The sequence below is a fragment of the Balaenoptera musculus genome, chromosome 3 (assembly GCF_009873245.2).
Source record: "Balaenoptera musculus isolate JJ_BM4_2016_0621 chromosome 3, mBalMus1.pri.v3, whole genome shotgun sequence".
Taxonomy (NCBI): domain Eukaryota; kingdom Metazoa; phylum Chordata; class Mammalia; order Artiodactyla; family Balaenopteridae; genus Balaenoptera; species Balaenoptera musculus.
Window position 1 is genome coordinate 12,479,302 of NC_045787.1, and position 13,014 is coordinate 12,492,315.

Here is a 13,014-nt window from a genome sequence, read left to right on the forward strand (position 1 = left end):
TTCTTGTGGGGGAGATAGCTGTCCGCTGGGGTGAAAGTAATAGAAAAAAACCCAACAAGCATTTTATGTTAATATCAGAAAATAATTCTGAGAAGTTCTGGTTAAAAGGTTAAAGTGTTAAATTTTATTTGTAGGCTGAACCTACATAATAGCAACAGGCATTCTGGAAATGGGTCAGCCACTTTATATGGAGTAGGTGATGGTTTCTCTTTTCCTTTAAGGAAGGGGTGTGTGTGTTTGTGTGTGTGTGTATGCGTGTGTGTGTGTGTGAAATACTAGGTATCTGTTATGTATGTATCCTTCACAGCATAAAGTGAGTTCTATGCTATGAAAATAGGTATTGAAGGAAATTATTATACAATCAATGGATGCTATTCACCTGATTCTTACTGTATCTTAACTTGAAATAGATTCCTGATCTCTGTGCAGACAAACAGGAAAAGAAAATCTTTAAACCAAATACACCGTTTTTGAATAATTCTTGCTGGAGAAGATGTGGTCATAGAATATTCTGTTTTAACCATTCTCCATGAGGGACCCTCTGAGGTGCTGGTGGCCTTGTCAGGATGGCATTTCCAAACTAACTTTCCCACCTGGTAGACAATAAAGTAGACTGGAGGTAGTGGGAATGGATGTCCAGGAAGAAGAACTTTATTTTAAAAATGTCCCCAGAACTTCGCCTCTGTCTTTAGGCACAGGCAACTGGCTGGGTGGGAGAGTCAGCTTTCTGTATAGTAATATATTTTTAATTAGTTAATTTATTTTTATTGAAGTATAGGTGATTTACAGCGTTGTGTTAGTTTCTGGTGTACAGCAAAGTGATTCAGTTGTACATATGTGTGTATATATATCTACTTTTTCAGATTCTTTTTCACTATAGGTTATTACAAGGTATTGAATATAGTTCCCTGTGCTATACAGTAGAACCTTGTTGGTTATCTATTTTATATATAGTGGTGTGTATCTGCTAATCCCAAATGCCTTAGTAACCTCTCTTCCCCTGCCTTTCCCCTTTGGTAACCATGTTTGTTTTCTAAGTCTGTTTCTGTTTTGTAAGTAAGTTCATTTGTGTTATTTTTTTAGATTCCATATAGAAGTGATATCATACGGTATTTGTCTTTCTCTGTCTTACTTCACTTGGTATGATCATCTCTAGGTCCACCCATGTTGCTGCAAATGGCATTATTTCATTCTTTTTTGTGAAGCCAAGCTAGCTGACACAGGGGTATAAAAGGTCACCTCCCCTGCCTCACTGTGGGACTGATCACTCTGGTACAACTCATGCTCCAGAGCTCCCCGTGGGATCAGGTAGAAGTTAGTCTCCAGCAGAGACCACGTCCTTGTTTAACTTTTCCCCACTGCCTACTGCTTCCCTCTCCCCTTCTCCGGACAGCGCACACTCAGTAAATCACTTGCACAAGAATTTCCCAACGCAGGTTCTGCTTCCAGAATCCCCAGCTCAATACAACTTCTAATTACGTTTCTCTCAGACACAGAGAACAGTGTATGGTTTGTTCTTTTTCCTTCTCATCCTTCCCCAATCTATGACTGAAAACTGTTTACGTTTTATTGCTAAAATACGTGTTAGAACTTAAATGATAAAATTGTATATTAGCACAAGTTTTAAAACTATATAGGAGGGCCCCTAAATAATGTAGGATTAGTCTTTTTATATGTCTTGTTGGCAAAATTTTATTCTTTGCTAAAAAGACATTAGCTCTGGCTGGGGCATCAACGGCAATGCTTTCTATTTCCACCAGCTGTTCCATGATGGAGTCCTAAACCCAGCGGCACGAGAGAAGAAAGAAGGGCACAGGGAAGAACGGCTCTGTCAGCAGGACTGGGTGTGAAAACTCCACTGAGCTCAGCAATTATGGTAATTTGAGGAAAGAGCACAGGGTTTAGAGCCCGGCAGACTTGACTGGATCCGCTTCTACCACTTAAGTACTGAGTGGCCTTGGCCATGGTACTTATTCTTGCTGAAATAATGGATCTTAGATTGTCTATAAGTAGTGTACAGGGCACCACACATGACTGGCCTAGAAAAGGCACTTGAAAGCAAGGATTTATGTCTATATTGTTTACCGCTGTACACCTACCACCTTGCTACCTTATAAAACACTCAAATACTTGTTGGATGAATGAATGAATTAGGTATTTTCTAATGAATGAATTAGGTATTTTCTGAATTAGGTATTTTCTGCCAGGAATTTCAATGTTGATACTAATTTGTATGCACTTTAAGAAAATCACATTTTGATTGTAAGATGAAGATGTTATTACTTGTAAGATTTACTATTGACTTAACATTTTTATTGGCCAGATTAAATGTACATCGTGATGGGAAAACATATCCTGATTTCAAGAAGCATTAAAATGCAAGAAAAAAGAGCTTTAGAATTGAGGAGGTATGCTATATTAATATTATTGGCCTTTTTATTATTTCCATTTTCAGTACTTCCCCCAATTTGTTCACTTCCTAATTTTATGATTTTCTTTTGATACCAGAAATATTAAGTAATTATGTAGTTGATTCTTCATTTCATGGAGCGTCTTTCCATACTTTTGGACTCTGTCATTCTTACCCATCTTTAGCTAAGGTAATTTTGTCTAGTTTATAGTTTCATTTGCGCATTTAGCTTTTTACTCCTCCTGGAACTTATGCTGTGAGGTATGGCTTAAAATTAATTTTCTCGTAATAGTTTACTTCTTCAACACCAGTTTGAATAAAACACCCATTGCCCACTTATTTGTGATGTTTTCTTATCAGCCATTAGCTCTTATACTTCCTTCCATCACCTATTGTTTGCTTTACCTGTCTGTCTCAATTTGCTTACCCTGTTTTTCTTCATAGTATGTTCATTACCTGACATTATATTGTCTATTTACTTATTATTTGTCTTCCTGTCTATCTTCTCCATTTGAATGTAAGCTCCAGGGCACAAAGAGAACTTTGTCTGGTTCACACCACATCCCCAGACCTAAACATGATAGGGGATCACATGATAGGTGAACGATAAGGATGAAAGAGTGAAGTGAAATATACACGAACAGGATAAACATTTCCTGTGATGGGTACTGAAGAAATGAAATTAATGAGCTGGGGTTTCCTTGGAGGAGCTTATTCAGATGAACTAGACAAGGAAACCCCTTCAAAGAGGTGATATTTGAGCTGAGAGATGAAGAATGAACAGCTGTATAAAGAGCTGGAGGAAGGCACAGGCCTTCAGGAGGGCTTAGTGTTCTTAAGGAACAGAAAGGCAGCCAGTGAGAGTAGAGGGGAAGAGGTGAACTTGGAAGAGTAGACAATGCTGAGGTAATTCCAGGTCACAGCGAAGAACACGGTGCTTTGTTCTAAGAGCAGTGGGAAGCCATCAGATGGTCCAAGCAGAGGTGGGACAGAGGCTCCTGTTGGCTGCAGGGATGGACGTGGCCTGGAGAGGGACACGCGAGCAGGAAGCCAGGAGTTCTGTGGCAATCCAGGTCAGAGAAGGCGATGGCTTCGACTAGGGGGCGTAGGGAAGACGGAGAGAAGTAGATTGACTTGAGAGCTTTTTGGAGGTAAAATAAATGGACCTGGTGACGGACTATGTGGTGGGTGTGAGGAAAAGGGAGAAATCAAAGCTGACTGTTGACTTTTTTGGCTTGAGTCATTGGTCAAATGGTGTTGCTACTTACTGAGATGAAGGGACTGGGGGAGGGAAGGTTTGGGAGGAAAAGGCAAGACCTCCACGGGGGAGTCCCCTATTGGGTGTGAGACACCCATAGCATTCCAAACACAGAAGTCAGGTAAGATAGTTGACTACGTGAGCCTGCTGTCCAGGGGACATCTCGGCTATGGACATTTGAAGGTCGTCAGCATACAGACAGCATTTAAAGGCAGGAGACTAAATGAGATTATCTAGACAGGGTATAGATAGAAGGGAGTCTGAGATTCAGCCCTGTAGCACTCTAGAAATAAATTTAAACATTTAGTATGTGGCGAGCCTTCCATGTTACCTGGGGGTTATAAGGATGTTGTAGTTCAGCATCCATCAGTTAGCTACTACTGTTCTGGCCACGTCACTCACGAGCCCTGCCGCATCTCTAGCCAAGACCAGGAAGAACAGCCACTGTGGCTGGGAAAGAGGAAGAGCTGTGGCCTTGAAATTCAGCTAAGAAAGTGTCTGAGATGTCTTTGGAATGAATTAGGCCTGGAGTCACAATTCTGTCCCAAGATTGTTGTAAGAACAGAGGTTCACCGGCTGTTCAGAGGCAAGTGTCTAAACATTCATGGGCTTTCCAGAGTAAAGACACTTTAAATTAGGGCCACATCTACCGAGACTCCAACTACTGTAAATATGAAGCTGACCTTCAACCCCAGCCTGGTTCTGGTCCCAGATGGCATGGCACGGGGGCCTCCTCACACTTCACATCAGCATTCTCTGTGCTGTGGGTAGTCGTCAATATGTAATGTCTGACTTCAAAACTTATCTGGCTCCAGAAGGCTTTTCTTGGGTCCTACCTGCCTTAGTAAATCCCAGTGTCTGCCAGGTTCATGGTGTTCTAATGCCTAATTTTTTCCCCCAGAAAGTCAGCAAAACTACAGGATATTAAAAAGTGAAACAAAACAAAACCCAAAACCCAAAAAACCACAGCCTCCAGGGAAATGGCTAACAAATCCCATGTGATCTCCCTGGTATGAACTGCCTTAGATCTTTAAACCCTAAAAGGGATCCTGACATTTTAAACTTGGGCTCTAGAGACCAGAAACATCTCTAACTGCCGACTGAGCATCTTTAAACCAAGAGTCACCACCCCACCCCAGGCCTGCCAATCATTTCACGCCAGTGTTAACAGCGAGTGTTCCTTAACAGCTGGGCGCTGGGTGGAGTGTTGTACCTCCTCCCCTCCCCCGGCCCCCGGGAGCGGGTCCAGGAGGTGATACCCTGTCCCTGAGAGTAGGTCTGGTGTCCAGGCGGCACAGCTGATCTCCTGTCCGGGAGATCTGTGAGGCTATCTCTGTTCCTCCCCCTCTAGTTACTCTAAACTTCATTAAACTTGTCACCCTCTTGACTCCCCCATCTTCTCCTTCCTCCTGCCTGTCCTTCCTTACTCTACCCTACATTTCATAGTCGTCACCTTAACCTCACCCTTGTCAGTACCCACAACTCACTGTCCGCAAATCTCTGACCTTGGATTCATCTCATTATTTACCTATTCCACTCTTATCTAGATTTGCAGACTTCTACTTGGGCTTTGGGAGCGGCTGGAATCAAATGTACAACACAGGGTGCTGCCACTACACACTCATTGTCTCCATCCTCAACCGGGCTGTTCACTGCTCAGTTATCTGTCCATCTTTCCCACCCCTGCTCTCTGTATTCCTGGGCTGCCTCGTTCCCTCTTTCTCAACAGATAAACTCACCTCTTACTTCATCTGCAAGATGGAATCCATCAGGTAGAAACTAAATTTCTTGTTGCTTCTCTCCCTAAAACGATCCTCAACAAAACACATCTGCCCCAAACCCTTCTTCACCTCCTCTCTCTTGCTATGATGGAAAGGCCAGTCTGACCAGGGTGAGTCTAGGGCTATCCCCCTGGGTCTCTGCATTTCTGCCTCTCTGACCTTGGCAGGAGCCGCCGTCTTCCTCTCCCGCTTGTCTGATCTTAGCTACTTGACGGACTCTTTCCCATCCTCATTCTCACATGCTTAAGTCTCTTCCATGTGAAAAATAAACCTTCTCTTGCCTCCTCTCTTCCTCTTGGTACCGCCCTCTTTCTCACCTCCCTTTCACAGATAACTTCTATAAAGTGTTACCTGTGCTCCTTATTCCCACTTTTGTTCTTCCCATTTACTCCTCAGCCTGTTGGAATAGCAGCTCCCAACATGCAGGAACCCCGTCTGTAGCCCCAGAACTACAGCTCTAGCACGCTCTGGTCACGTGACAGTGAGTCGGCACATAATGCTGTGTTGAGTGCACCCACTGGGTTCTGGCTTCTCCGTCCGCGGCCCTCACCCATGCTCTTCCTGCTAAACCAATCGGGCACTTGCTGTCGTCGTCTTTCTGACCCCTGGGCGGATCTACCCTGTTGGCCGCTCCCTCTGTGAAACGCTGTCTCCTCCTTGGCTTCAGTGATGCTGAAGTTTCTAGGCTCTCCTCCAGGCTCTTCTGCTCCAGCTCTTTCTCCGTGATGCCTCCTCTTTCTTTGTCTCAAATCTCGGTGTTCCCAGGGTTCTGCCTGGGGCCCTCGCCTCCCATCCCTCTCCACTCTGGCTCAGCAATCCCTCCCCCTCCCACAGCTTCAATTACTGCCTGTCTGCTCAGGAGTCTCTGATCCATCTCTCCAGATTTCTCAGGCTTCTCTTAAGCTCCAGACCCACCCGTCTCCATCTGAGTGCCCCTGTGGCACCTCACACTGCACATTTCCAAAACTGGGTTCACCATCTACTAGACTACCTGGGTTCCCACAGACCCAGCCTTCCTCTTGGGCTCCCTCTGAATGAATGCATCCCACCCAGAAGCCTGAGGATCTCCCTGGATCCCTCTCAGGCCTCGTACGCACAGATGTCCTGGTCCCAAACATACTCTTTCCCTAGCCACTGTTTTTTGTTTTCTTAAAATAAATTTTATTTATTTATTTATTTATTTTTGGCTGTGTTGGGTCTTTGTTGCTGCGTGCGGGTTTTCTCTAGTTGCAGTGAGCAGGGGCTACTCTTCTTTGAGGTGGACGGGCTTCTCGTGGTGGCTTCTCTTGTTGTGGAGCATGGGCTCTAGGCACGCAGGCTTCAGTAGTTGTGGCACGTGGGCTCAGTAGTTGTGGCCCGCGGGGTCTAGAGCGCAGGCTCAGTAGTTGTGGCGCATGGGCTTAGTTGCTCTGTGGCATGTGGGCTCTTCCCGGACCAGGGCTCGAACCTGTGTCTCCTGCATTGACAGGCGGATTCTTAACCACTGCGCCACCAGGGAAGTCCACCTAGTCACTCTTAATCTGTCCAGTTCTCTCCAGCCCCACCACCATGCCTTGGGTCAGGTCATTCGTGGTCTTCTTGTCTCCAAGCCCTCCTTCCCTCCACACTATGGTCAGATCACAAAAACCCAAATTCCTACAAGGGTATCCGAGGTGCTTCAGGGCTGCATCCTGTTCACAGACCGTGGGCCCCACAGATGTTGCTCTAAGTGTCTGTGACAGTGTCCGGCACATGGGTAGACGGCATCCAATAAGTATTTGTTCAATGAGTGACCACTCACAAAGGCCACTCACGATCTGACCTTGCTTGTCTGTCTGGTCTCTACGCTTGTCCTTGCACTATGTTTTACGAGGCTTAAACTGTTTGTAGTTTTCTAGATACGCCATGCTCCCTTTCGGCTAAAGGTCTCTGCTCAAGCTCTTTTCTCCACATAGAATTGCCTCTACCCCTGTCCCCACTCCCACTCACCTGGTAAACTCACAATCAGTTCAGTTCCCAGGAATCACATTTCTGCGAAGCCATCCCCTAGGCCTAGTCTCCTCTGTGCTCCCTGGCACCCTATACCCCGGGTCCCAATACTGCACTCATTGGGCTGTACCGTGGTTGCCTGGTTACCAGACTGCCCTTCTTGCCAGATTACTTTGAGGCAGGGTTTGGGCTTATTTGTCACTGGATTTCCTACATCTACTCAGCACAATGCCTGACACATAATTAAAATTCAATATGTGAATGAAGAAATGTGTTAACTAACATCCAGCTGATATATCTGGTCCTTCATAAAAATCTTCCAGCTGCAGGTTTGGTTTTTCTGGGTAAATAAACCCATTTTTGGTAGAATCTACATATTTAAAATATGCAAAGAGATGGCAGTAGCACTATACACCTTCCTGTACCTCTGATATTTTCTCATGAGATAGACAGGGATATCCACTGCTATTTCTACTATATCACATGGGCACCCAGTAAGAACTGGGTAAAGGTGATTCCTTAACTGCAGACACACAGACATAGACAGGATGCAACAGGCGGACGCATGATTAGCCTCTTAAGTATAAAGCTTAAGCAAAGATTTTTTTCCGACTTTTTTTTTTCATGTCCTTTGGATGTCAACTGGCATATAGGACAAGCTGTTCCCCGATGAAGTCAAATCCTATAACAGAAGTCAGCTGCCGTGAAAAGAAAATCAGAAGTTTAGATTCAAAGGAGAACCTTCTCGGAGAAGCCGAGAGAACCCTGCTAAGAGCTAAGTGTGCCCTGACAGGTAACCAGGGTGATAGTCCCCAAATGTGAAAGGATGGGTGCCTGTAAGGGCAACAAGGCTTGGAGAGAGACGGTCACACAGTTCAGGAAGTGCCCAGGGCGGTTGGACTCGGATCCTGTAACTGACATTCATGGCCATACGGTAAAAAAATGATCACACTGCTCATATAGAAATGGCTCTTCAAATTCTTCCACAAAAAGGTGCTGAGTGGACACAAATGAACATATCTACGAAACAGAAACAGACTCACAGACGTAGAGAACAGACTTGTGGTTGCCAAGGGGGAGGGGGCATGGGGGAGGGATGGACTGAGTTTGGGATTAACAGATGCAAACTATTACACACAGAATGGATAAGCAACAAGGTCCTACTGTGTAGCACAGGGAACTATATTCAATATCCTGAGATAAACCATAATGGAAAAGAAAATAAAAAAGAATGTACATATGTGTATAACTGATTCATTTTGCTGTACAGCAGAAATTAACACAGCATTGTAAATCAACTATACTTCAATTAAAAAAACCATATTGCTGTCAGAAAAAGGTGTTGAGTTGGAAACTGGTATTGTTCCCTAAAATAGCAGTGAGATTATTATATGAAAGGCTGAAAGTCCCCTTATTTTACTCTTAGTAAGATGAATACTTCCTTCACTTGCCTCATCCTGGATTAGAAAAACCAGTGGGACACAGGGCTGGGTAATCTTCTGTCTTTGATAAAAGACCACTCCTCTGTCTACAGCTTCAACGCTCCCGTTACACCTTCTATGACATGAAGCAAACTCAACCATTACTGTGGCAAAAGAATACAGTTTAAAAATCTTTCTCAAACCCAAGGTCCTCAGAAAATTTGCATTTGTGGAAGGGTGGAAAATTCAGAAGTACACGTGGAGGCAAAGCTACCTGTGGGAACAGCATCTTCCAATGACATAGATAATCAGTAACCTTTGGATTTCAATCCCCTCAAAGAGTCTGGGTTCCTATAATTTCCCACTGTTATTGTTCTGTTCGTCTGTATTTTAAAAAGTGGTTTGGGTTAAATTAGATCATTTGTCTTCCCGGTAGTTTTCTAGCCATGTTTTATTTTCTCAAGGATCTGTACCCCTCTAAAGGAGACACCTCGCTCTGTCTAGCTGGAGCTCTGGCCAAGAACTTGACACCCACACATGAGGTTGTGGTTTACAGGGAGTGGCAGTAAAATGAAGCCTGGTCTCTTTGGTCGTCAGAGTCATTGCGCTGTGCAGTGCTATCCATATTTAGTGCTTCCTGGAAACTCAGAGACAACACAAGGCAAGTCCAAAATATACCACTGGTTTTCTCTGTCGCTTCTCACACCTCGACAGGAGTTTCTACACAGAACAAACAACCAAACAGGTACCACATTTGGCTAACTCAGTTTTCTCCTGTCGGTTTCTTTCATACTTCAGGGAAAACAAAAAGCATTTTACGCCTGATGTATTAATCTAGAAATGTGTTAGTTCGTTCAAGGATATATTTTAGTGTCATAGGACACTCCTCAGATCCTCTTGACCTTTGATTTAAACATGAAGCTTATATACCTAAATTTAACTGTAATTCAAGACGGTAGGAGGCTTGACAAGGAAGAAATATTACTATGAAAATTCCAGTGTACTTTAAAAAAACCAAAGATTCCCATGTCATTTAAGATTCCTTACTTATTTCTCACCTTGATCTCACATCTTTACTGTTGTGAAAATTTCCATTTCCAACTAATTTTTTAATACTTATAAGGTTATATGGTCCCCGAATGATGCTACCTCTTGGTTAGTATCTTAAGACTATGTCTATTCCACTGTAGAACCGAGTTTAAAATGCTTCTTTATTAACAAAACAAAACTAAACAGCTCACACAACAACTCCATAAACAACAGTCTGGAATAGATTGACTCTGGGATCGGGGGAGTCTTTTTACTAACTTTCTGTGCTTTCTCTCTGCCTACATACTTACGCACCCTGCTTACGTACATACTCTCTCCATGATTAGGAGTAGATTCTTTTTCTTGATTTCTCTAGCACCTTAAATTTGGCTGTAGATCTCTGAGCAAGCAGCTCCGAGGCTCTGTTCCTTTTTCTGACTCAACTGCAACATTCTGAAATGTCATCTATGAACTTCTATTGACATTTACAAATGCATTTATTCTAAGAGAAGAAGAAGCGAATGCCTATTTGCATTTGGAGCTTATGAAACCCAATGACCACCATAATAATGACGATGAAACTATCCCGGCTAACATTTCCGGAGTGCTTTTTCTCTGACAGACACTGTTCTGAGATCTTTACATCTCCCGACCACTCTGTGAGGGATGTACTATTATTTCCCAGCTTACTGGTGAGAACACTGGTACACGGATAGGCTAAGCCACTTGTCCAGGGCGACACAGAGCTGGGAGAAGAATCCAGAACATCTTGACCTCTGGGCTTGAGATCCTAACCATCACTCTATTATCCTGAACCAAGCCCTCTTTCCACTTTGAATTAGATATCGCAGTTGGGGCCAAATGCTTACTTTAAACAGAGAGGATTAGCTGAGCAGAACAAAGAGAACTTTTGGATAAAGATGGATTTTTATGGAAAATTCCAAAGACCCTGAAGCAAAGATTATTTTTTAAACTATACTGTGTAGCAAGCACTACAAGCGTAAATGTGGAGAATGAACGGAGTGAGGCTGAAGTCATCAAATACCTGAGCTGTGCCAAGAAAATGAGGATAAAGGAAATCAGGTCACTAATGCTCTGGCATCAGCACCACACAGCATGGCAAAGGGTACAGACGAAACCTGGGAACACAGCACCACGTGGGCTGTCTTCCCAAGCTCATGCACCAGTTCCCCATCACTAGGGTGGTAGAAATGCTAAGAGGCTCTCCACGGTGGCCTTCTGGAGACGTGGACAAGAATGTTTATGAGCTTCTTTTCTACATGGGATGATGCACCATCCCAGTATCTTTAACTTGTGCAAAATTTTTACTTGCTTCTCAACTGTGGGATTCATTTATTTCTGCTTGGGGTTCAGCTATGACTCACTGCTGGTATTTATATAACCGGGCACATGTCAAGTTTTGTGAAAGATTTCTAAGGGCCTGGGCCTTTTGATCTGATTGTTTTTAGGAGGCTAGTGAGAGTCAAAATTAGTCATTAAACAGGTTAGTCCATCCAGCCCATGGATGTTCCAAACCAGTGTTGCACACACATGCGCACACATGCACAGACACGTACACATGCTGAGAGAGGAACCCCGACAAAATTCAAATGGACCATATTTAATGTGACAAAGCTGTCCTCAGTGGTTGCTGTGCTGTGTGCAAGTAGGTTTGTCATGACCTCCCCATGACCCCATTGCTATTACTGGTCTAAATTACTGATCCGACTTAAGAGATTCTAGGTAAAGTAAAATCATCTCACTGAATAAACTGTTTAGAACACAAAACAAGAAAGGACAAAGAATGTCACTGTAGCACAAGCAAATCGGGAAAGTCCAATGGTGTCAATAGTAGTATGAAGGATTTAAGAATTATATATCCTGGGCTTCTCTGGTGGCGCAGTGGTTGAGAATCTGCCTGCCAATGCGGGGCACACGGGTTCGAGCCCTGGTCTGGGAGGATCCCACATGCCGCGGAGCAACTAGGCCCGTGAGCCACAACTACTGAGCCTGCGCGTCTGGAGCCTGTGCTCCGCAACAAGAGAGGCCGCGATAGTGAGAGGCCTGCGCACCGCGATGAAGAGTGGTCCCCGCTTGCCGCAACTAGAGAAAGCCCTCGCACAGAAACGAAGACCCAACACAGCCATAAATAAATAAATAAATAAATAAACCCAAAGTTAAAAAAAAAGAACTAACATGAGACAAGATGGTGGATGTATTAAAAAAAAAAAAAAAAGAAACAAGTGAAATGAACTTTAAAAAGAAAAAAGAATTATATATCCTGAACTTACTTTGTCTTTACGACTATAATCATGCTTTGTGCCAAATATTTTTCACCAAGAAAAGTGATATGATCACTTCAAAGCACTGAAGTGCTTTGAAAATTTCTAGAGTGAAGAGAGAATGAATACATTTTTGTCACCTACTATTTCATGTATATAATAATGAGCCAGTAAACACACATGCTGAACTTCATTCTGTAAATCCAGATTTACTGTAATTCAGATTTTGGATCTCTGAAAATCAGGGTAGCCTGAAGCGCTGTCTTGCTCCAGCCCTCTGGCCTACACGAACGAGGGGGTGCAGGTGGCCCAGTGAAAGGAGACATCTGCGCCCCTGTCCACTTGGCCCCTGGAGCCCCAAAGGATGCTGCAGCCACAGAAGCATATTTGTTGAGGGCGTAAATAATTCATTCAAGAAATTTGATTTATGGATCACATGAAGGATACCAACCTCTTACATATGCAGTACGGCAGAGCCTTGAATGTACCTTCACACGCTATCTTATTGGCTGTATCTAACAATGCTACAACAACAGGGTAGGTACTGAAAATTCCCGTTTTGTAAAAAAGGAAACGAGGTTCAAAGAGATTCCGTGACTTGCCCAAGGTTTTTGGTTAATATATGGTGTAGCCCAAACCAGAAGTCTGGGAGACCGTTAGGCTGGTGCTCTTCCCTCCTTCAACACTAGACTGAAGACGGTGGGTGGAGGGGTGGCGTTGGGATAAACATCCCCCCACTGTCAACAAGGCAGGGGGGAGGGGCGTGCATGTCCTGACACAGAAATGTCCTTACCCATCCAGACGGTTATTATTAGAGATAATTATTACTAAAGGAAATTGTTACTTTTACCTGATGGCAATGGAG

At 43.8% G+C, this 13,014-nt stretch overlaps 1 protein-coding gene across 2 annotated transcripts in view; it reads right to left on the bottom strand.

Annotated features, from left to right (window-relative positions):
* Window positions 1-13,014, bottom strand: part of ANKH (ANKH inorganic pyrophosphate transport regulator) — a 152,046-nt gene that overhangs the window by 74,740 nt on the left and 64,292 nt on the right. The gene's annotated exons all lie outside the window — the stretch shown is intronic.